This window comes from Mustela nivalis (genome assembly GCF_964662115.1).
Source record: "Mustela nivalis genome assembly, chromosome: 1".
Lineage (NCBI taxonomy): Eukaryota > Metazoa > Chordata > Mammalia > Carnivora > Mustelidae > Mustela > Mustela nivalis.
This window is the reverse complement of record NC_139020.1, coordinates 138,338,373-138,364,048: the sequence shown is the minus strand read 5'-3', so window position 1 is coordinate 138,364,048 and position 25,676 is coordinate 138,338,373. Positions and strand designations below refer to the sequence as shown.

At 39.4% G+C, this 25,676-nt stretch overlaps 1 long non-coding RNA gene across 1 annotated transcript; it reads left to right on the top strand.

The window, feature by feature from the left end:
- The first annotated feature begins 2,143 nt into the window (after positions 1-2,143).
- LOC309862607 lies at positions 2,144-5,144 on the top strand. The gene is made up of 2 exons (XR_014310606.1): positions 2,144-2,262; positions 4,535-5,144. It is a non-coding gene; the product is annotated as an uncharacterized lncRNA (long non-coding RNA).
- The last annotated feature ends 20,532 nt before the right edge of the window (positions 5,145-25,676 follow it).

Genomic DNA, 25,676 nt, shown 5'->3' with positions numbered 1-25,676 from the left:
AACACAAATTTATTTACACTGAGAAGTAATTGAATTTCTGGAAGGACCCACAGGTCTTCAGCTTCTAAAATGTTGTCAAACATGGATGCTCACATTAACCAGCATCGCTGACAGTAGAAACCCTTCTGTTTATGGTTTCCCCTTTGGACTCCACTCAGGATTGCATCCATACTTTGCTTCTGTACTACCCTTTCATTCCCTCAATTTCTGAACTCCAAGGATGCAGGAAGACAGAAGTTCTTGCATGACCCTAGCATGACATATATGTACATAGACATTTGCATGTATAAATCAGGAGATGCACTCAAAATGTCCATGGCAGCATTACCTGCAATAGCCAAATACTGGAAACCATCTGTATGTTCATCAACACTAGAAAGGATAAATAAGTAGTGTATTCACACAACAGAATGCTCCCCAGCAGTGAAAATGAACTACAACCACATGCAAAAATGTGAATAAATTTCACTACCATACAGTTGCACGAAAGAAAAGACAGAAAGGAATACATATGGCAAATTGATAGAAAGTTTAAAAACATAAAAAACTTAATATTTTTCAGGGATACATATATAGGTGATAACAAAAAATAACAAAAGAATGAATTTCACAAAAGGTAGGATAATGATTATTCTTAAAGGGGAATAAAGGGGGACGCCTGGGTGGCTCAGTTGGTCAAGCAGCTGCCTTCGGCTCAGGTCATGATCCCGGCGTCCTGGGATCGAGTCCCACATCGGGCTCTTTGTTCAGCGGGGAGCCTGCTTCTCCCTCTGCCTCTGCCTGCCATTCTGTCTGCCTGTGCTCTCTCTCTCTTCCCCTCTCTCTCTCTGATAAATAAAATTAAAAAAAAAAGGGGGGGGGAATAAAGGGAAATGCACTCAAGAACAGTCTCAGAGGGGCACCTGGGTGACTCACTGGGTTAAAGCCTCTGCCTTCAGCTCAGGTCATGATCCCAGGGTCCTCTCTGCTCAGCAGGGAGCCTGCTTCACCCTCTCTCTCTCTGCCTGCCTCTTTGCCTACTTGTGATCTCTGTCTGTCAAATAAATAAATAAAATCTTAAAAAAAAAAAAAAAAGACCAGTCTCAGAGCTGGTGGATTACTGGTAATATTCTTCATTCTCATTTTTAGCAATGGCAATATGTGTGTTCCTTATTATTCTTTAAAGGTCATATACATTTCATATGCTTTCCTGCACATGTGTTAGATTTCACAGTTTTACTGAGAAAATAAAAGTATCCAGTCCACCACAGTCTTCCCCAAGCAACTCATCAGATGTGAGGCATCTGTTCCATCCACCTTCTTCTTCACACATGGAGTCAGACTTTTCAATCTTATAGAAAAGAAGGAACAATACCAAAAATAATTAATGGAAAATTCCTTGGGTAGTACAGGCATGTCTTAAAGAAAGTCAGTTAGGAAGATGGAGAGGAGAAGGGAGTTGGGGGAAATTGGAGGGGAAGATGAACCATGAGAGACTGTGAACTCTGAGAAACAAACAGTTTTGGAGGGGAGAGGGTGGGGGGTTCGGTGAGCCTGGTGGTGGGTATTAAGGAGGGCATGTATTGCATGGAGCACTGGGTGTGGTGCATAAACAATGAAGGGCATGCCACCTGTCAAGGGCACTTGCAGGACAAAATTTCAGGCTTGCAACTGTGGCCGCTCCAAAAGCTGGAGGCCTCTGCTGTCACCACAGTGAGGTCCGTATGGCACCTCTTTCTCAAGTTGCTCACTCCCAAATTGAGGTCTCCCATTCTATGAGTCTGACTGGTAGAATTTAGATCACTAGTTCTAGGCACAAGAGAAGCTGAGAAGGAATCTTCTGGATTCTACCAATGTACTGGGCAGCCGGAAATCATGAACAATGTCTATTTGGTGGTAGACATCCATGCTCTTTTGCTTAAAAAACTTTCTGTCTGGTATAACTTACGGAATAACAAAAATCCAGTTACTGCCAATTTCTAAGTACATGATTGATGATATTTTTAACTCTCCAGAAAAAGCATGAAATTTCACCATCTGTTTTGCTCTTTTGTCCCTTGTGGGCAATAAATTTCCCAGAGTCCCCATGATTCAGAGGAGACAGAGGTGGGGTCTCTTTCTGAGTCAGAATGCATATTTTATATCCATTTCCATACCACTCAGAAGGGATTTAGTGACCAGAAATGTCCAGTTGAGCCCTTTTGAAGGATGTCATCAGCACATAAGAGCCTTGTGGTGGTGAGGATCCATCCTGAGGTGGTTCTAAAATCCTGGAGCCTCGAGGTGAGGGCTGGTGGAGAATGGTCGCAGGCTGGATTAGATGCCAACTTCATGGCTAGCAGCCACACCGCTCCCTCACAAGCTGCTGTGTTTTGAAGCTATCTTGCAAGAATTTCTGTCTTCTTGGAGAGGGATTTAAGATTGTAAAAGGCAAACTCCCTTTTTTTTCTATTCCAGTGAGTAATTTGTGACATTAGTTTTCTACACTGGGACCTTTAGCTCCAGAGGACACCATCTCTGCACAATCTATTTTTACATAGGAATCAAGGCTATCTGGTGGGAGCGAGGGGGGTCAGTGGCAGAGGGAAGGGAGGGAAAGCTCCTGGGATATATTTATTTATTTTTTACTTTAAACAACTTAAAGCAATTTTCTCCATTTATTTTCTCAGTATATTACTACTTCATTACTTTTTTACCTTAGAAATTGCAGTCCAGAGGTTATCATCAATCAAAGTTTTAAAAATGTTTTCATAATAGAGCTTGAGCTATGTGGGACAAATTTTGCTTTATTTCCTATTTTAACTTTGTAAAGCACTTAAGGAAAAAGCTTTCAGTTTTGTGAGAGTTTTAGATTCTGTAGTGTCTGAATTATAAGGCTAGTTGGGTCAAGGTGAGCTTAAATGAATGGTTGAGAGGATTCATGAGATGGCCAAAGCTTCAGATGCAAGCTATGGCACCTGGGACTGAGATTAGTGAAGGGCTGGATGCAATAATAGGAAGAAGGGTTGATGGAGTTAGCATTGAGAGTATATATGGTAAGTACCCTGCCACTCTTTTTCCTGAGAGAATCTCCCCCTCTCCTCTTCAGAACACTGAGATGGAATATTAGTCAGTGTGTATTGGATGTCACAGGAAGTAAAAGACTTTATAACTACCTTATGTTCTTAAAAAAATATATTGAATCATTCAGGTTCCAAACAGAAATGAAAAAATATGTTATTTAAGAGGACACAGCTACCATGCACTAATAAAAATAGATTCTGTAACATATGGGAATTTCATGTATGATAAAGCCATCATTCCAATTCATTGGGGAATAATAGATGTTTTAGTTAATTCAGTTGACTTATAAAAGTAGACCCCTTCCTCACACCATATGTAAACAGGGTGTAAATATAAACATATAAAAGTAAAAATGTAAATGTAGATTAAAGATCTGACATTCTTAATATAAAAGTGTAAGAAGAAAGTATAGGAGAGTATATGAATGAGGAACATCTTAACACAAAAAACTAGATATCGCAAAAGAAGTTGACCAATAGACATCAAAATGAAAAACTATATAACAAAGATGCCATAAGCAGGGCTTTTTTTTTTAATGCTAGTCTAGGAGAAATTATTTGCCATCTATATGGTCAATATCTCTGGTATATTAAAAGTTATAATATATTAATAAATAAAATTAAAAATTAGTAAAATTTTATAATACAAATAGTGATGAAACCTATGAGAAAATGCTCAATATCACTCCATTTGGGAAAGTAAAACAAGATGGAATTTTCACAAGGAAAAAAGAAAGTGATGGTTTTTAAAAAATTTTATTTTATTTATTTATTTGACAGAAAGAGAGACAGTGAGAGAAGGAATACAAGCAGGGGGAGTGGGAGAGGGAAAAGCAGGCTCCCAGTAGAGCAGGGAGCCCAATGTGGGGCTTGATCCCAGGACCCTGGGATCATGACCTGAACTGAAGGCAGCTGCTTAATGACTGAGCCACTCAGGCACCAGTTATGGCTTAAAAAAAAAAAAAAAGAAAGAAAGAAAGAAAAAGAAACCACAAACTATATTTGTAGTATTAGATATTTTCAAGAAAGTAAGAAAGGACTTACCTATAGGCATATACATGTTTTGGAAGATATACATCAAAATGTTGAATTAATTACCTCAGGGTTAGGGAAAGATACTGAGCCAAAAGAAAAAATCTATTCATATATCTTTGTAGTGTTTTACTTACCCTGATGAGAATTTATTAATTTTGTGATTTAAAAAAATAATGTAACAATGAAGCACTATCTTAAAATTAAATGGATGATTGACAATTGTGATGAATCAGGACAAATAAAGACTCAAGAAAAACCTCCACACTCTGGTCTAGCCAATTGATAAACTATGTTATGCCATTCACAGAAATAAAGACATTTCCATTGAATGTTTTCACATAATAAATTCTTGCTTGTTTATACTAAGAATATAGATCAGCTTATAAGCTAAGATTTAAGAAATGTTACTTTATTTCAGATCAAAGTAATTTCGATTCTTACTTCTTCTATCACTTGAGGCTGCTGAGGCATCCTGGACCCAGGATAACTGAACCCTGTCTCCACTCCAAATACCACCAGACACCTGGAAAATGACAGGGCTGCCAGAACTGTAAGTGTAGGAAAGAAGGCCTGAACTTGAAGATAGATGACAACCATGGGCATGTTGATGCAACTCTCTGACCCTTAGTTTCCTCATCTGTAAAATAGGATTGATATCATTTGTCTTTCATGGCTCACAGAGGTATCATGGGATCACTGCTTTTTAACAAAAAGCCTTGTGCCTTTATGAACCTGTTAAAATGACCCACTCTAAATCCCATGGTAGTCTAGGACTTGCTTGAATGACTTGCCAACTGGACTGTATGAAGAAGAAAATCAAGTCTTTGAGAGGCTAACATGTTTACGAATAAGAGATCTTCAAGAATTGGACAGAAATGGAGGAGAGGGAAGATAGGAGTGATTTGAAATTCAAGTTATCAGAATATTAAATCATCAGAAGCCTCAATAGACCTTCTCTGGAACTACAATCTCTTATTATATAGGTCAATGTTTCCTCCAACATAACTGTTGCAGGGAATTTCTTGTTCTTAAAAAAGAAAAAAATATAAATGAAATGATCTTGCTTTTTTTTGCTTGTCATGTAGAAATTCTTGCAGAATTACTGAAGACTTCATTTAAAATTTCTTGGATCCCTCTTTAGAGAGATGTTTATCATCTAAATCTTTCTCCCAAAAGTCTGAGAAAATGAGATGATTTATGAAATTTCAACGAATGTCTGTAATATCAATGGCTGTGTTTACAGCCATTCAATATGATTTCCCTGGGCTCAGTGAGCATTTTCTGGACTATCAACACCTGGTACTGACAGAATTTGAATAGTGTTTTAATCACTCTGTAGTGGTGATGTCAGGGAAGGTTTACATGGTGGTTAGAAAATATGAACCCTGATTTTATCCTAAAATGGCCAACCATTAACTGTGGTCATCAAATCGGTGACTCTCCTTAGGTCTTTGTTTACCATTATGGTAAATAAGGCAATTCTACAACCTGGAATTCAGATCATTATTTTTTTTTAAGATTTTATTTATTTATTTGACACAGAGAGAGAGAGAGAGAGAGAGGGTGTGTGTGTGTGTGTGTGTGAGTGTGTACAGGCAGGGAGAGCAGCAGGCAGAGTGAGAGGGAGAAACAGGCTCCCAATTTCAAGACCCTGGGATCATGACCTGAGCTGAAGGCAGACGCTTAACCAAGTGAGCCACCCAGATGTCCTCAGATCATTATTTTTTGCTGTAACATTTTAATAAAGGGTACCAGCTGGTAGATGGATTTTTACTTTTAGGTTGACTGTCTAGATATTTCACTTTTTCATTCTGAGCAACTTGCAATTTATGCATATCATAATTTGACTTCAGTATTACTGTAATTATGTATTGTATGTGTTAGGAAATCATTGCTTTGAAACTGAAATTAAACCAATTATAATAATGATTGACATTTACTCTTATTAGTAATGATTACAATGAGGATAGCTAAAACAGGCTTTAGGTTATATAGACATTCCAACTGACAAATCGTAAGCTCACTTGACGCTCCCTCACCCATTGTGACCCACTAGTGCAAGGGTCAGTAAACTAGGCTGCACAGGTCAAATCTAATATGCCACCTGATTTTGTAAACAAAGTTTTATTGGAACTTAGCCACATTCATTTACCTATTGTTTATAGCTGCATTCATGCAACATCAGCAAACTTGAATAATTGATCCAGAGAACTAATAATTCCCCAAACCTAAAATAGTTATTATAAGGCCTTTACATAAAAGTTTACTAATCTCTGTACCAATGTGTCTCTCATCTTAATTGGGAGGTCTGCTCTCCAGAGGAAATTTTCTATCCTTTTGGCTGACATTTAGGGCCTGACTGACCTAGACAAGGGACTTTCCATTTTTCTCTACCATGAATCCCCTATCCTAACCAAGATAGTCTCTTTTGTACTTCTTGCAGATGAAATGTTCCCCATCCTACCCTTTCCCCAGCCCCAGATTAGTTAGTTAGCACAGCAGCCCTAAATAATTCACAGTTATATAAATCCTTGCTTTTCAAACTGTGGTCCACAAACCAGCAGCATTGACATCATCTGGGTGCTTGCTAGAATCATCAAATCTCTGGCCATGACACAGACCAACTAAATCTGAATCTGTATTTTAACAAGATCCTCAGAAGAATTGAAACATGATCTAAAATAGTGCTATCCAATAGAACTTTCCACAATGATAGAAATGATCTCTCTCTCCAATGTCCAGTATGTAGCCACTAACCATAGGGAATAGGATATCAAGCAATTGTGACTAGTTTAATGCAGATTCAATTTTTTATTTTATTTTATTTAAATTAATTTAAATTTATAAAGTCACATTCAGCTGGTAGGGGGGCTACATACTGTAGAGCACAGCTCTAAACTGTGCTCTCAGAAAAGAATCCCAGATGGGACACTTACAGCTCACTCCCATATTCCATCATTGGTCTGCACCTGGAACACAAAATACCTTATGAGACATCCAGCAAGGTCTCTATAGGGCTTGCGGCTTGAGCAAGCTATATGTCAACAAAAGCCTGAGATAGGCAGGGACATTGGCTGTGAGTGGGAAATCAAGTACCAAATTCAACTGTTGATATCAGGTAGTAACGGAGACATGGGTAAGATTGGGTCTAGGGATGGATCCCAGGAGGATGGTGAGGAGAAGCAATACCTCCAACAAGCTGGTGTATCCAACTGAGAGAGCCAGGCTCAGGTCTGACTCCCCTCTTATCCTAACCACACAGGCTTAAGGACCTGTGACCCAACCACAAAGACATTTAAAGGCCATCTACTGCAACAGTTTTATGCATGGTTGCTGTAGTTGAGGCCCTTTGAGGGTGAAGAACTTACAAGAGGGTGTGAAGGGAGTCAATGGCAAAGTGAGGGGTGAACCTAGAGCACATCTTTTCACAATCTCACAGGACAGCATTTCCAATGAAAACAAAGCAGAAGCCCTCTCTGCCCAATCAGGCTCAGTCTACGTCTTAGAGTGCAACGCCTACTCCCACTTTATACCCCGTGCGCAGAGGTTCCCTCTTTACGTTCATAATCTGAGAGCGGCTACTGAAGAAAGCTGAGACATGCTCTGAAGTGCCTGATTCTTATCTTTCTTGGCTCAAACTCCATTTTCTAGAAGAACTCTGCCTTGTCATAAGCCTAATACATTCATTTATTAGGGCTTCCCTAACAAATGGTCACAAACTGCATGGCTCAAAAAAAACACAAATGTACTCTTTCATGGTTCTGGAGGCCAAACGTCTGAAATGAAGGCCGGTGCTTCCTCTGAAGTTTCTACAGGTGAATCCTCCCTTGCCTCTCCCAGCTTCTGGGATATTCCTTGGCTTGTGACAGCATCACACCAATCTCTGCCTTCAACTTGTCATGACCTTCTTTCCTGTGTTCTTCTGTATTTTCTCCTTTCCCATCTATTCTCATTGGATTTAAGACCCACCCTAATCCAAGATGGTCTCATCCTGAGATCTTTACCTTACTTACATTTGCAAAGATCCTATTTCCAAATTAGAGCATACTCACAAATATCAGAGTTGAGGATCTGGACATGTCTTTTGGGGGCCACTATTCAACTCACTAAACCCTGTGTCCAGGTGTCTTTCCAGAAAGCCCCAGTGCCTTTCTGGAAAGGCACTGCATCCTCCTTTCCTGGCATTTTTTTACTTGTCTTCCAAACACGTTGCAGGGACTCAACAAAGCTGTTCGTTGGAGCAGGAATGATAGGGTTTCACTTTAGCCATATACTCTGGAGGCATGGAAACCTCTGGATGCTGCCCCTTTTCTCCTGGCCCTGCCTGCTTGACTTAACCTTCCATGGCTTGCAGAAAGGACACCCCCCCCCCCAACTGTCCCATCAGTTTGTTCCTAGTCCTACAGCCCTCATTCAGAATGTCCCTATACCCAACAGGAGAATGCTTGAAGACTGCCTCACATTCACCAATATATTGGATGCTCTCTCATTGTCTCCCAACCGCAAGCTCTCCATTAAAACTGAATCTCTAGCCCCTAGAGGAGAAGTAGGTCTGGGTCAGGTACATATAGATCATGATTACGCAGGACTTAGATACTGACCTGGGGAACTATCCATAGAAGAGAAGGACTTAGATACTGGCCTGGGGAACTATCCATAGAAGAGAAGGAGCGAGTCAGAATCTTTCCAAGGAAATAAGAACTAAGAAGCCTGGAGACTGTGCATTGCATGGGGATGGGCGTTGCTGCTGGCTGTGAGGTCTTGTACATTCTGAATTGGTGATCATGTTGGGTGACAGCCATGTTGGGCTGTGTGCAAGTCAAGGAAGCTTGCCCAGACCAGGGCTGACATGCAGAGAGCTGGAGACATGAGACCACTCAGTCTGAGAGTGCAGAAGTAAGAGAGAGTATGATTGAGCAAGAACAAGAATGAGAGAGATGCCTAATAACTTTTCATTTACTCCCTTCCCATACTTTATTTGTGAAAGTATCTACTATTTTGCTATAAACCTCCTTTTAATTCAAACAAGCCCAAGTAGGATTTTCCCCCTTTGACCAATAAATAGCCAAAAAACATATAATCTGTTACCTTGTAAAGACCAGCCCTATTGGAAGAACATCTTATAAGAAAGAGGCATTCAATTCATTGTTATTGAAAGAACAAACAACAAAAGGAAAAGGATTGAATGAGCAAACTGTTATTGGGCCATTGTAATGTAACAAATTGGCATCATGATTTATAAATTAATTGCTTGTGAGTTTCATCAATACAAATTATTCCTCCCCTCAAGAATCTCATCATTTGTGGATGAGTTAATAAAGTTGTGTTTCTGAATCTGAAATTTGAGGTGACAGTCACAACAATCACAGGAACTTGATTAAGCATCTTGGCAGCTCTACACATTCTTACTACATCTGCTATAGGAGGCTCTGCCAAAGACAGAAAATGAAAATAACACAGAATAGTGCTTGATCTGAGATGAAACTGACCTACCTGAGGCTCAGATTTAGACTTTTACATTTGGGTGATTATTTGTGTTTTGAGGATACACTAGGGCTAAGGTGCCCATGAAAATATTTTTCCTGTTCAATATCCTCCTCTTCTCCCCCCAAACATAAATGAGGAGTAGAGAGATTCAAAGGAAATAGCCAACCACAGTAGTGGTAGGTACAAAACTGTTTATATTATCGATGTTTTATGGAAGGGATTGAATGTCAGAGGAAAATGGTTTAAAAATGTTTTGTTTGACACAAAGTACAAATGCATGTGGAGAAAACTCTAGAATGTCACCTTTTGGTGCCCTGTTTTCAAAGTTCACATATTAGGAAAGCTGGGGAGAAGACAGTTTGATACCTCAGTGCCAGCTTCTTCAACGTGACATTATGTAACAAAGTTAGATACATTAAGCTTTCCATCATGGCAAACATGTAAAACTTCAGAGAATTTGCTAAGCCTTAAATAAATCTTCTATTTTTAGCCTAACTGCTATAATTGAATTTTCTCTTCCCTTTCTCATTCAATCATTATGAGCATCTTTCTATGAAAATTCTTTGATCTCACTGGAAGTCTTAAGAATTACAAACTGATGAGAAAAGCAAAGATTTAAAAATCCTGAAGACATGGGTTCAAATCTAAACCCTTAACTGAATGCCAATTTGTGGATATGCAAAATTATCATGGCAAAGTCTACTTACTAATGTGATCAGAAAGAAGAAATTCAGTAGCATTTATCTGTTCTCAGTCTTGCGCTCTCATAATACCTTTTTTCTTAAGTTTTTATTTACCAATTTGAGAGAGAGAGAGAGAGAGAGCGTGCACACATAATGGAGGAAGGGAAGAGGCAAAGGCAGAGAGAAAAGCAGACTCCCGGCTGAGCAGGGAGCCAGATCCCAGGACCCTGACTGAGATCATGACCTGAGCTGAAGACAGGCACTTACCCAACTGAGCCTCCCAGACACCCCTTATAACTACCTTTTTTTTTTTTTTAATATTTTATTTATTTATTTGTCAGAGAGAGAGAGAGAGAGAGTGAGCACCGGCAAATGGAGGCAGAGGGAGAAGCAGGCTCCTGCCAAGCAAGGAGCCTGATGTGGGACTCGATCCCAGGACCCTTGGATCATGACCTGAGCCGAAGGCATCTGCTCAACCAACTGAGCCACCCAAGCATCCCTTATAACCACCTTCTAAAATATAGGAATGCCCAGGTCTTCTTCAAACTGGGCTTATTCAGACTCTGTGAGAGTAGGGTCTAGACATCAGTATTTTTTAAAATGCTTTAGACTTTAAAACCTTAAAGCACCCAGCAAAAAGCAAGAGCAAAAGCCCAGTCTTTAAATCACTCTTAGCTTGAGATTTTTAACTTGAGATGTGTGTGTGCATGTGTGTGTGTGTGTACTTCATAACTAGCTAACCCATAGCGAGGATGTAGGTTGTAGGGCCTCCCTACCAATGAAGCTGTGAGTACCTAATCCCATCCATGTGTTCGGTTAGTAGGATTTGAACAAGTAGCAATTTCAAATGACACTGAATATAATTAATAATTCCTGTTTTAATACCCCTAAAATTACATCAGGAAACTAGGACATTATGACAGACTCTTGATTAAGGGACACTACTTGGGATTAAACTTCCAGGGATACTACATTTCCATTGAGATCATGAGGCATAGTTCTTTACTAATTATGGGAATCTTTTAACACACTGTGATGGCCAGTTTAAAACCATCTTGCAGTTTGGGGCACCTGGGTATCACTGTCGTTTAAGCACCCAACTCGTCATGTCAGCTCAGGTCGTGATCTCAGGGTTGTGAAATGAAGCCCCACATCGGGCTCCAGGTTCAGTGGGGCATCTGCTTGAGATTCTTTCTCCCTCTCCCTCTGCTCCTGCCACTTGTACACACACACACACACACACTCTCTCTCTCTCTCTCTCTTCTTTCTTTCTCTCTCTCTCTCAAATAAATCTTTAAAAAAAAACACCCCAAACCAAAAAAACCTCTTGCAACTTGAGCATAGGTGGATCTCTGATTCTATGAACTACGTGGAAAATAGCCAAAGCCCATGTTAGACATCCGATTAGTTCATTGGCATCTTCTCCTTCCCCACAGTCTTTGGCAAACTATAAACTGGCAGGTAGACTCATGGTGGATCCGAGATGGGGTGGCCATGGGTTTTTGACATAGTAACTCTAGCCAGAACTGCAGTCTGGGTTTATGGTTTCTCTGAAACTTAGAGACTTCCAGTTTAGCAAGCCCCCAGTAGACAGGTTACCAAAAGGGAACTGAACTGTGAATCTTAAAGAAGAGCTCTTCTGATTATAGAAACAAATTAAAATTAAAGGCAGCCTGTTAGAAATCTCAGCTCATTTCCAGTAATATATCAAGCATTGAGAGCATCAAGTGTTAGGTGTTGCTGAGGCTTTTGTTTGTGTTCTTTCTTCTCTCCCTCTTCCTCTCTCTCATTTTTACCACACCAATAGCTCTTTCTTTTTAACACCCTTAAAAGAAAAAAAAAGAAGAAGAAGAAGAAAAAAAAGCACAGTCACTCTCTTTAGGAATATTGAGTTTCTGCATGTGCTTTGGCACAAGCATGATTCTAAGAGCAAGGCACAGGCTTAAAACTCACCCATGTCCTGCCCACCAGATGTGATTCACACAATGCTTTTCTGAATCTCAAAAAATTTTAAATAAAATTTAAAAACAAAATTTATTGCTAGCCGTATTCATCCCTTACTAACAGCTGATCAGCATAAATACACAGAGAATCATTTAATCCAAGTGAAGAAACAATTCAGTTTCATAAATCAATCTATTGTCATCACTCAAGGGAAATAAAATACCACAGTTAAAATTTTCTAAAACAAATAGTTTTATAATTTCAGTTGCTAGGATAAGACTGTGTTTATATAGCAGTTCATTATCTCAAAGAACTGTGCAAATTATTTTACAGCCTTCTTAGTGAATGGATTTGATTGAAAACTGATTGTTATGATAAACACTTTGTATTATCCTCACACTTGTTTACTAAAGGTGTTACCAGCAAATTACCTAATCGAAACCCCATGTTACTCTATAAACATTGTCTGTGTCTTGACCTTTATCCTGGTGGTTGTAAAATGATTCTACTCTCATGAGCAGGATATTAATTGCTAAAGAAGGGAGGAATAAAGGAAAAAAGGGAGGGAAAAAGAGAGGGAGAGAAAGGGAGACTGAGAGACGAAAAGACAGACAAAAAAAAATTGCTGCATTTTCTCAATGGACTCTTCTTCTTCTTTTTAAGATTCTATTTATCTATTTGACAGAGAGATCACAAGTAGGCAGAGAGGCAGGCAGAGAGAGAGGGAAGAAGGCTCCCCACTGAGCAGAGGGCCCAATGCAGGGCTTGATCCCAGGACGCTGAGATCATGACCTGAGCCAAAGGAGGAGGCTTAACCCACTAAGCCACCCAGGCACCCAATAGCCTCTTCTAATCTAAACTTGTGAATGTATCTTTTGCCCTGTAGTCTACTTAACAGAACTCTCTTCAGAAAATATTTTTTCTTTCTTATTCTTTATCCATGGAACTTCTCTCTCTTTGACCCCTACCTACTAGCATCTCTCAGTGTTTTATACTACCTCTATCCTATATTCATGGTTTTCTGCCTTTTTCCTAACTTTTATTCAACACCTTCCACCACTAAGTCCTCTTAGCTCCATTATCTAACTAGCAATAAGTGACATAATTGGTAGATAATCCAACATAAATTCAAGATCTAGTTGACAGTGGTGTATCAGTCTTAGTGATGAATTCCTGAGTTCCATCTGGCCAAATTCTTGCTATTCAAACCCAAAGGAGCTTGCAGCCATTTCTAAGACATAAGCCATAGTCATCTTATATGATTAAAGGGTGAGAAGCTTGATATCTATGAGCATAAGAAAAATTGTTTTAAGAAAATATATTTTGTGCTGACAAAGTTCAGGAGGTGGGGAGTTAGGATTGGATGGAAAAGAAACTACTCTTAAAGTTAATAAGCAAGTGTAAGAGACAAACTTTTTTTTTTTTTTAAAGAGTTTATTTATCCATTTGAGAGAGAGAGAGAGAGATCACAAGTAGGCAGAGGCAGGCAGAGAGGGGCGGGGAAGCAGGCTTCCTGCTGAGCAGAGAGCCCGATGCGGGACTCGATCCCAGGACCCTGAGATCATGACCCAATCCAAAGGCATTGGCTTAACCCACTGAGCCACCCAGGCACCTGGAGACAAACTTTAATAAGGCATAACACAGGATTGTTTAATTAAATTATATAGTCATGGGGAATACTGAAAAAGTAACAAAATGCAAGGAGAGTAATTGTATAGCCTAGCCTATTCTGAATATTATGCAAAGTCGCTATGCGAAATCAACAGGACTTAGGCTAAGTTCGAAAGGATGGTTAATCAAAGTGAAAAGGGAGAAAAGATGTGTTCTGAACTAAGGGAATAGCAAGCCCAAGATGCTGAGACTGAGTGAAGCTTGGTAAGTAAGAGACATCACAAGAAAGCCAGAGCACCTTGAGTAAAGAAAGCTCAAGAGAAGTAAACTGTGGAGCTGGGCAGGGGCCAACTCTGACAGCCCCTGAGTGGGCAGCCAAAATCGGATTTTCGGTAGAGTAGCAAGGTAACAATACTTGGATTTTAATAACACTCTGGTTGCACTGGGGAGAATAGGTTGATGGTGGCCAGGGATAAGAGTAGAAACAAGGAGACTGGTTCGGATGCTACTGAGGCTCAGGAAGGCAATAATGAATTGGACTTGGGTGACGACTCTGGAAACCAACAGAAGTAGGAGGACTCAGGATGTATCTAGGAAATGGTATCAGGTATCTATCTGGGAAACACCTGCTGATGACAGATGGCTGATTCTACCAATTCCACTTCCCAAATAGATCCCAAATCTATATCATAATAAATCCCAAATCTTTTCATTTGTGTGTGTACATGTGTGCATCTGAGGGAGGGAAGAAGGGAGATAAGCATATGGAGTTAGTGAGGTCACTATTTAACTTTGCTGTAAGCCATGGTCACTACCTCCAACATTAGCTCTAGACTCCATCTGAAGAAGCTTCTTAGTCACTAGGGGACTCTGATGGGAAGATGGCTAGACACTGACACTTGATTCCATTACTAACCTGCAAAAAGTAACTTGAAGCATAGATTCTACCGCCCATGTTGGCATTACATTTGTATAAAAGGACCGACTAGTATACACAAAGGTAATATTCTTATCTAACACAATTGAAAATGAAGTACACTATCTTATCAAAGACAGATCAAATATAGATTACAAGCTTACCAAAATGAGCACATGACAACAACTTAAATGTTCCCAGGAAATAGGAGAACACAATGGTGTCTATTTCTCACCATTCAACCTTGGAAAAATTAATTTAAACTCTCTGAACATCATTTGTTTCATCCTTTACATGGTGATAATACCCCCCATTTCAAAGAATTCTTCTTCTTCTCCTTCTTCTCCTTCTTCTCCTTCTTCTCCTTCTTCTCCTTCTTCTCCTTCTTCTCCTTCTTCTCCTTCTCCTTCTTCTCCTTCTTCTCCTTCTTCTCCTTCTTCTCCTTCTTCTCCTTCTTCTCCTTCTTCTCCTTCTTCTCCTTCTTCTCCTTCTTCTCCTTCTTCTCCTTCTTCTTCTTCTTCTTCTTTTTTTTTAAGAGGGGGCAGAGGGAGCACAGAGCCCAGCCATAGGGCTTGATCCTACAACCCTAAGATCAGGATCTGAGCTGAAATCAAAAGTCAGACACTTAACTGACTGAGCCACTCAGGTACCCCTCATAGAATTCTTCTGTTACTTAAATAAAACAACATATTACATTAGAACTTATATTAAAGCTTTTTGCAGTGGGCATAAAAGAAATATATCTGAGACTTTTATCCCAAGAGTCATGATTATAGATACTAATCATGTATCAGGTAGCTAGATACCTGATACCATAATCAAAATTATGTTATGATTTTCCAAATGGGCTGAGAGTTCTGAAGACGAAATGCTGGATCATGCAGCCTTCACCATGTGTGTTTTTAATGCTGACTGTTGTATTTGGGAATGACTAACTTCAGAAAATCAGAAACTTGGCTGTTTAAAGTCAAGCTTGTGGTACATGATGTGATCTCTGGTCTATCCCCACACCTTCCTAAAGAATCCTTAGAATTCTGATTATCTTTGCATTTTTAGTCCATGTCAAATCTACCAAGCATTACCTATTAAGGAAGCTTGTATAATACTAAAAAGTTTCCACCAGAAATTATAACACTGAATGTCTTATCTTTAAATAATGTAACAAGTCTGAACAAAGATTTTTCAGAATGTATTGCGATAATGTAAAGATCATGTATGCATAATTCATGTATCACTAGCCTGCTTATATAGTCAAGATGACAGCTCATGAGCTTAAACTAAATGGGTAATATTGTTCTCTCTCTAATATATATATACACATATATATACATATATATTTATATTTATATACACATATATTTATATACACATTTAACAGTATATCTCTTTAACTATATAATTATTAAATATATTATTTCATGTAATTATTAAATTGTGATTATCTTAGTATTTTACTTACAAAATGTAAAATAATAATCAAAACTTACATTGGGTATTTGTATTCCGAAGTTTGGATATTTAATGCCAGATTCAAATAAAAAGGTACATTCTTGAGGGGCACCTGGGTGGCTCAGTGGGTTAAGCCTCTGCCTTTGACTCAGGTCATGATCTCAGGGTCCTGGGACTAAGTTCCACACTGGGCTGCTTGCTCAGTGGAGAGCCTGCTTCCCTCTCTCTTACTCTTTCTGCCTCTCTGCCTTCTTGTGATCTCTCTCTCTCTCTCTGTCAAGTAAATAAATAAAATCTTTTTAAAAAAAAAGAAAAAAGGTACATTTTGAAATAGAAAAATGCATAGTTTTGTGGATATCCTTTAAAATAAATTTCTATCATATAATTTTCTTCATGCTTTCTTGTAAAAAGCCATTCCCACTCCTTTGACTATAGATAACAAATATATAATAAAGAATAATATAATATAATCCAGTTTTTAAAAGAGAAAGGAAAAAAGTAAACCTAAAGTGATTTTAACTGGAAAACATATATTTTTTATAAAATTATTGGCCATGTGAGATTACTCAACAAAATAACTCATTTTGAATAGATGTTAGTGTCGTGAAGCAATAAATTTTGGAGTCTCCCTCCCTGTCATGTTTGCAAACACCTTTCTACACGTTAGCCCACTCGATACCCAGCTGCCCAACCATACTTTTCCCCCCAGTGATTCAGGTCTCCTCTCCAATTCCTCCTATTCATCAAAAATTCCATGTGCCATTATCATAAGACTCTGGCCTTACAAGCAGTGGGTGGCAACAGTTATCAGTCAGGTAAATGATGCTCCTTATGATTTGTCAGGCAACTAAAATGTAACTCCCTCCTAGGTGGCATCATGCACACTTTTCTGTTTGGATAATTCTAAGAAATAAAGCTGATACAACTTTCAAACAATGTGACAGGTAGAAATATTTTGAGTCATGTAGGTAACTATCCAGTTTTGAAGAATATGTTGTCTTCTCTTGGAAACTGTGTGGACTTGCATCATCTCCAGGTTTGAACCAGCTAAGCTCTTTCTCTAAGCTCAACTAACATGTATCTTCTATTCTCTAGACTTCCAATATTATCTTTATAAGAATAATCCCCAAATCTTTATTTCTAGATTTAACTTCTAAAATATTCCAGTCTCCAATTTCTTAATACTTACTGAACATTTCCACATAGGTATCCTGCTGGCATCTCAAACTCAAAAAGTCTAAAATGGAACTACTCTACCTCCCATATCATCTTAAATTCTTTGCTTTCCATTAATAGAGTTCAATTTTACAGATAGTCTAGCTCAAGATTATATATGTGGCATTGATTTTTCCCTTTGCTCTTCCATATACATTCAAATACCAAGAGCATTAATGAAGTCAGACATGTAGAAGACAGAAAACCACCACCCCAGCGAACTATGGGTTAGTCAGACTCTGTGTAGAATAAGAGACCTGATGCTAGCTATCTTATTTTAGGTAGACTATTGACAAATGAAAAGACATCTAGAAAATGATGAGCATTCAGAAACTATATGTGAAAACAAGGTCTTTGTCACAGTCAGGAGAACACAGGGGTCTATTGTAGCTTATGAGATACAAAATTTAGCTCTGAGAGCAATGATCAAGATGCAAATTTTTAAAAGAAATATCTAGAATTGAAAAAAAAAAAGAAGTATCTAGAATTGGTTATGACATACATGACTTTTTACCCAGACTGCAAGTTTTAAAAAGCTAGATTATTGGATAAGGAAACAAAATGTGTGATGCAATTTCTTTGGAACAAGCTGATTGCCAGTTTCAGTTCCCACATTCCAAACCCAAATCCAGTGTGTGGACTTCCACAGCACTGTGGGGAGAGCTCCAGATGCACTTCCTATATCTAGAGGACAAACAGGCTTGTGCCTGCCATTTGGAAAGTTACAGCGCTCTACAGCTACCTGGCAAATGGATGTCTGGTCAAGTGTATGGGAAAACCCAGGGACTAGATGAATTACCTTTGGAAACTGAAACTGAAGTTATACTGAAAGGTATTGTGACTAAGGGGTGGCCCATGAGGGTGATAGTCACCAATAGAAAAAGATAATGATGTGTACCACCAGGCACTATAGTTGAAAGGGTTTGACAAAGTAAAGAAATTGCATTAACTAGCTACATTAAGAGAACTGCAGTGAGTGAGTGGACCCAAAGGGGAACTTCTAAATTCCTGTTACTCAAAGCAAGCAAGATCCATAGCCTAATATGATCTGTATAAGCTGGGAACTTACTAGAAATGCAGCATCTCAGATTTTAGTCCAGGTCTACCTAATCAGAATTTTCATTTTAATGAGATCTCCATGTGACTCATTGCACAATAAACTTCTGAGACCTAAGACCCACGACACTGTGGTACTGGTCAAGTAGGAACTTTCCTGTTCCCCACTCAACTTTTCTTCCTCCCCCAGCTTAGAGCTCCATGTTTTGAAACACCAGTTACAGAATTGGGAAGATGAGCAGTGAACAGAGTAGAAAAGCCTGCCACTCAGAGCAGGAAGCAGGAGGGTGGAGGATAGGAAGAAGACTTGATTCCAATGAATACTGAAGAATCAGTGAATATATTTGATTCAACACTAAAGCACCAGACCAGGTCTATGTTTATGACCTGAAGTGACTATAGAATATTTTATTTCCTGAGATTCACAAGCAATGTGGTAGGATGTTCCTAGCAGGGAGCAGAGCAGCCTCTCAGAGCAGAATTGAAAGAAAGTGAGAGACAAAGAGGCAGCAGCTCTTTGAAGACTATAGCCCTAGACTTTCTGGTTCCTAGTCCACACTGGTAACACTTGTCTTTTAATATTTGGATGATTATCGTGTGGAAAAAAAAGAAAAAAAAAAACACTGAACACTGGCCATTTAGTGGACATTACTAAGTGAGATTTTGCTTAGGGGTCTACAAGGATCTTCTAGAATTGCTAACAATTGCTAACCAGAAAAGAGATCCACACTGTCATACTACGGAATGGCTCAACTAGAGTCAAAAATGATGCTCTAATGCCAGATGTTATATTGAGACTTTCTCATTTGGGTGGAAGTAAGGTTTACGTTGAATCTTAGGGTTTATCATTTATGCTGTAATACTGTCATGTCTGGGGGGATTAGTAAAATCTGTGGGACTGTCTGCCTCTCTATCAGTGACCAGAACTATTATTTAGGCTTCTTGACTTTTCTTCTCTATGGCTCTTTACATTTTTCAGTCTCTTCCCGTAATGTTGGTTTGTCAGTTATTAAATCTCACTTGCTTCCCACTCATTCTTAATTTGCTGTTCCTAATTGTCTGTGGGCTGCAAAAACATATGGCCCAGCTTGAGGGAGTTATGTACAAACAAAGTAAACAAGCTGTGCATGTGAGGTCCTTTCGAAGAGAATTTGGTTTTGTGTCACCTACCTGGCCACTGAGGCTGTCTTCTCTGCTTATCTTCTGGCTCCGGTTAACCTGCTCAATAGGAAAGTTGTGAAGGCAACTGATGGGCACCTGTGCATGCAGCCAACCATGGGGACAGTGCTGGTTCAAGTTGCTCTGAACATCCTTACAGTGCAGATAATTTAGTATGTGAATCACAGTATGTGATCTCCAGGTACAAATCCAGATTCTACTCAAGGAAGCCAATAGTCCTAGGGAGATCCCTATTCTCTTCCTCTCTAAGACAGGTAATCATACTTACTTTGCAGGGTTGTGGGAAGTAAATGAGGCAACATTTACAGTGCACCTGGCCTGTTTAGGTGACCCAATAATTTTTAGTTCCCTTTCCCCACTTAACTTTACCTTTTCTCAACTCTTGGCACCACAATGCATGTGGGATATAAATAAACTGAGGTAGTTGTAGAGGGATGCAAAACCAAGTCTTAAACATAGTGGTTCAAAGAAATGTTTCAAGTGGTTCAAAGAAAGCGTTTGCTCTGAATAAGCAAAGACCCAGCAAAGAATTGTGACTGCAAAGATATGAAGGACAGACAAGGGGCACAGAGAGAAGAAATTCCTCCTCTTTATTTTTGGATTCAATCCTGAACTGTCCATCCCCATGGCTACCACCTCATGCCGGGCAATCACCACCTCTCATCCAAGCCCCTACAGCCTCCTCCATGCTGGTCTCCCTGACTCTTCCCTTGCTCCATCCACCTCCAGTCCATTCTCCATACCACATCCAGAAGGACCTTTTAAAACCCCCAAGCTGGCTGTGCCCTCCCTCTTCAAAATTCCCCAGGCTCCGTTTGACAAAAGCCACGCTCCTTAGTACCTGAGAGTGTCTGTGACTCTCATGCAAGCTCATTTCTCACTTCTTCCTCAGGTTTTCTCCCACCGCCAATCCCCCTCGCTTACACACACCTCACATTCACCAAAACCCAGCCATGTGAATTTCCTTAGAGATGTTTATCTGTCTCACTCTCTTCATGCCTGTCTGCCTGGGATGTTCTCCAACTTGCCCATGCAGTGAAATGCTTGACATCAACTCATCTCCTCTGAGAAGGCTTCCTGGTCTGTTCTCTGCCCCACCTTGTAACCACAGAATTAAGCACTCCCTGCACTACTTCTAGAGCTCTACAGTCAGCAGTGGGTTCTATTTCCACAGTGACCTGTGTGTCACTCCTTTTGGCTGCAAGCTCCCTCTCTATGCACACTTCGTCCTTTTCCCTAGTACTAGTCCAGGGCCGGGGGTCATCATGTCAACAGCTCACAGATTGAGCTGTTAGCAAGATTCTCAGCAGTAGACAGAATCATCATGGTACCTTCCACCTTAAAAATTTACTATCTTCTGGTTTTTATGGTATCTTTTAAATTTATAAAACCAAGTGGCTGAGTTTCTTTAATTTGAAAATGCTGCCACAAATTGGAAGGATTAGGTCAGAATAGAGCTGCTCAGTTTTAATGTATAGAAGAATCACCTAGGAAATCTTGAAGTACGGATTCTGGAGGTGCCTGGGTGGCTCGGACAGTTAAGAATCTGGTTCTTGATTTTAGCTCAGGTCATGATCTCAGGGTCCCACGATCAAGCCAGGAGTCTGAGGATTCTCTCTCCCTCTGCTCCTCCTCCTGCTCATATACTCTCTGTCTCTGTCTCTGTCTCTCTCTCAAATAAATAAATAAATATTTAAAAAAAAAAAAGTACAGATTCTGAATCAGGAGGTCTAGTGTGAAGTCTGAGACTCTGACTCTCACGAGCCCCCAGGGTAGGCGGGCGATGCTGACTCATAGACCATCTTCAGTGACTAGGATTTATCGATTACATCAAATTCAAGTGGGGTTTACAGGTTAGGCTTAGGATAAAACTGAAGCACAAAATGTCTAAGTCAATGTTTTAAAAATCTAAGCCAAAAGAAAAATCCCCCAAAAACAAAGCGAAACAAAAATCCATTCAGTTAAGATGTCCATGATAGAGAAATAAAAACTGCTTTCCAAAAATGGTATTTTAATGTCGCACTTCAGAAAACTGAAGCTTGAGTAAGGCAGAAAATTTAAAACATGTCTATGATATATAAACCTGTTAAAAAGCACTTTTGATTGATTGATTCAAATAATTCTTTTCATGGAGTTGGCAGACTATGTGTCGAGGTAGAAGTTCAAAGAGATTAAGAAGCTGAAAAAAAATGTTACTGAATGTTAATTTCCAGCCATTAAACTTAAAGCTTTTGATTTCAGTAGAAAAGAAGTTCAGTAAATTACTTGTTTTTAAAAAAAGAAATAGAACTCCTTCTCCTCCAGAGGTTTCTATGGTTTCATTGAATACTTTTGCTATTAATAAAAACATAAAAAAGGGTTTTGAAACACAATGGACACTAATTAGGAGGAGAGTAATAAAAGGTTGAAATAATTGAAACACAGAAAAATTGGTTTATGCTCCTTGGGTCAATGACTTATAAACAAGAAAAGCTGTGCAAAGTATTATTCATTTATGTTGCCAGGTATTTAAGTGATAAAGAAACACTTCCAGATCTTTGGCCTTGGAAAATCCTTACCTAGACATAAAGAGATAGGAAGCTATGTATTGTCAGGCTGGAAGGACAGAGGAGTCTGTAAACCCTTTCTGAGCACAAGAGCTCATACTCCTTCCATCAGGCACAATTCTATGAATTAACTCCACCTATAAACACCTCTATAAGACTTTAGTCAGCAATACTGACAATATTATTTTAAGATGTCCTCACATGGATATAAGGACGTGTCACAATATCCAAAGAACGATGCAAACATTTATGGGAAAACGCCACATGCTGCCCTCTCCCACCAGTGGCAAATGTGAACTTCATCAAAAGATGTGTAATTTGCACATTGCTCTGGAAGCTGTTTCTACAAAACATCACTATTGTTCGGTTCTTACACAGATCAATTGATACCACAATGGGTTCTCTACTCCAGGAAGAAAGTATTTATTTACTTACCAGAGTCATATATGTTTTCTCACAGTAGTTTGTCGACATCAACAAACACGTTCACTATGGGATTCCAGAATAAAATCCCCCTCCTCTTTACGCCCAGCTATACTCTATCTGCCCGTAATGAATCCTGCCATGACAATGCCAAGTGTGATTCTGTTCCAAACTTCTGTCATCTTCTTTGGAAATCCTTCCAAACCCAGGGCCAGGAAACAATGATTATTTCTAAAGAGACTGAATTTACTTAATAGCATCCTGACAGATGGAAAAACCACGAACGTTTACATAAGACCACATGAGATTTGAACTGTAGATATTCCCAAAACACTGATTTCATTAAAATAATAAATAAATAAAAACAAGACCATTTCTTCACTAAGAGAAATACAAAGCAATCTCCTTTATTTTTCTCCAACACCTAAGTCAGAAAATTAGAAAGAACTTCTTTCCTAAAGGATCTGCTCCCAGAAGGATAGTCTATCAAAATCATGAAAATATGAGCCCTGCTTCTGCCCTGTAAAATGTGATGCTTATACAAGTCATATTTTTTCCATTAGAAAACATGGGTGTATTTTTACTCTCTGAAAACAATCTTTGTCATTGTTTTCTTTTTTTCACTTTCCAGCAGAAGGGATTAGCGTGTGTCTGTCATTCCTAGGAGTGGCATTAGCATGAAAGCTTATTTAGCTTAGTTAGCTACAGCCAACTAATGAGGGCAAAGCCATAAATTCAGTCCTGGGAGAGAGGAGGAAAACACAGATTGAACTTCAAAGCCTAAACCGTCTGGTCAAATTCGAACACCCAGATCTGCTCTTTCTTTTTTTTTTTTTTTTTTTTTTTTTTAAGATTTTATTTATTTATTTGACAGAGAGAAATCACAAGTAGGCAGAGAGGCAGGCAGAGAGAGAGAGAGGAGGAGGAAGCAGGCTCCCTGCTGAGCAGAGAGCCCGATGCGGGACTCGATCCCAGGACCCTGAGATCATGACCTGAGCCGAAGGCAGCGGCTTAACCCACTGAGCCACCCAGGCGCCCCCAGATCTGCTCTTTCTAAACTTATTCAGCACCTAACAATCAGTGGGCTTCTCCCCAGGGTAGCACGGAGTGCGCTGAAGGTGGCCTAATGACTCTCAACACTGCCCCCTAGGGTGCTGGTGCCCTGAGTGTGGTCTGGGACCTTGCTTTGGAAAACTGCAGTCACTGGTCTGTCCAAAATCATATGTGTTGGGAACCCAAACGGCTGAAGAAGACAGTAAATGCAACTCATGACAAAGCTAGGTCCCCACTGAACAATTTGCAGAATGATCATCTAGGAATACAAACACATAGGACAGATCAGAGAGAGAAATAGCTCTTATTGATTTAGATCAAAAAGTACTGCTTAGAAATGAATAATATGCTCTTTTTACCCAGTCCTCTCTCTTAAAGATTTTCCTAATTAGCAAACCCAGAGAGAGCTGTCAGTTTTGTGCAGAACTGGAGCAGTTGGTTTAAGCTTTACGCATCAACAGTTCCAGGAACTGTTGGACTAGAGGTATAAATAGAAAGCAATAACAGAAGCAATATATCATAAGAGTTAAAGCAAAGTATTTTAAACAATTTATTATCTTGGCGTGGGGGAAGAGTGGGTGGTAGGTGTAGACTCAAAGATTTGCTCTGCTTACTTTTATCATAGCTGCAACAATCAAAGGAAATGTCTGGATTTCCGGATGTTCCTCAGAAATTCTGGTCTTAGTGAATTAAGAAAGGTTGTATGCAGGAAGTTGATATGTACCTATCTTTGCCATCTGCTATTTTATCAGTGCAGCTTCTTTCTTTTAGTCTTCCTTTTTTTTCTTTTCTTTTCTTTTTCTTTTTTCTTTTTTTTTTTTTAAACAAGAATCAGTAATGGCTGTTGTCTCTAGGAGGAATGGGGGTTTATAGGTGGGAGGAGAGGAGTTAGGTCAGGGTGAGGGAGGGAGGTGGGCGTGGGGTTATACATGGGGCTGGGGTTACAGGTGGGCTAGAGGAAGCACCAACTAGAAGGAAGGAGGAGTTAAGTGATCCATTTCCATCTTAAGCCCAACTTTTTCTGAGACGTATCCTCCCCTGTTTGATTGGTGGTTGGAGTTGTCAGGATAAAGGTGATAGAATAGGTGAAATTGGGCCTGTGATAGATACTTAGGTTGAGTTCACCAAAACACCCCCTTGATTTAGCAGGTGATTTCAGGTTAGCATCATAAGGAACAGGGCCTAGTCCCTCCTGAGGACCTTAATTATGTAGAATACACTTCAGCATTGTCCCAGTTGAGGCGAGAAGCAGCTGGGTTATTTTTCCACCAACTTCCCTCACTTACTGGTTGAGGATGGTTCCCAGGAAGTGTTAACTCCTAAGCATTTCTGGTCTGCCCCATGCATGCATTAGGTGGACTTCCACAGCCAGAGAAAACCCTCCAGGGAAGAGTCACAAGAACATAGTGGTTGGGGTGCCCAGAACTGTGGGAGCTGGAGCAATATAAGTGAAGCACCAATAGTAACAACCACAAGGAGAGACACAGAGTAGGCATATCCAGATAGGAGAATCTATTTGCACACGAAGGATCAAATAATGTCTTCTGTTGAGAACAGGTGTTTGACGTAAATTTATATTTTTTGTTTTTCCCTGTTTTAAAAATGTACTTTCTAAAGGCATACTGCACAGCCCATAACACACAGCATGATGACTATAGTTAATGGTACTATATTGCAGTATGGTGACTAACATAACATCAAGAAAATGGTACTATATTGTATATTGAAAAGTTGCTAGGAATAAATCTTAAAAGTGCTCATGACAAGAAAACGTTTTGTAACTATGTATGGAGACAGATGATAACTAGTCTTATTGTGATGATCATTTTGGAGTATACAAACATGGAACCATTATGTTGTACATCTGAAACTAATATATGTCAGTTACACCTCAATTTTAAAAAATATTTATTTTTGTAGCCAATCTGTCCTGTGGTTTTCCCCATGGAAAAAACCTGCAGGCAGCTATATATAGTATAATATAAAATATACTATAATGTAACACAATACGTAATATATTTCATAAACAGCTGCCATG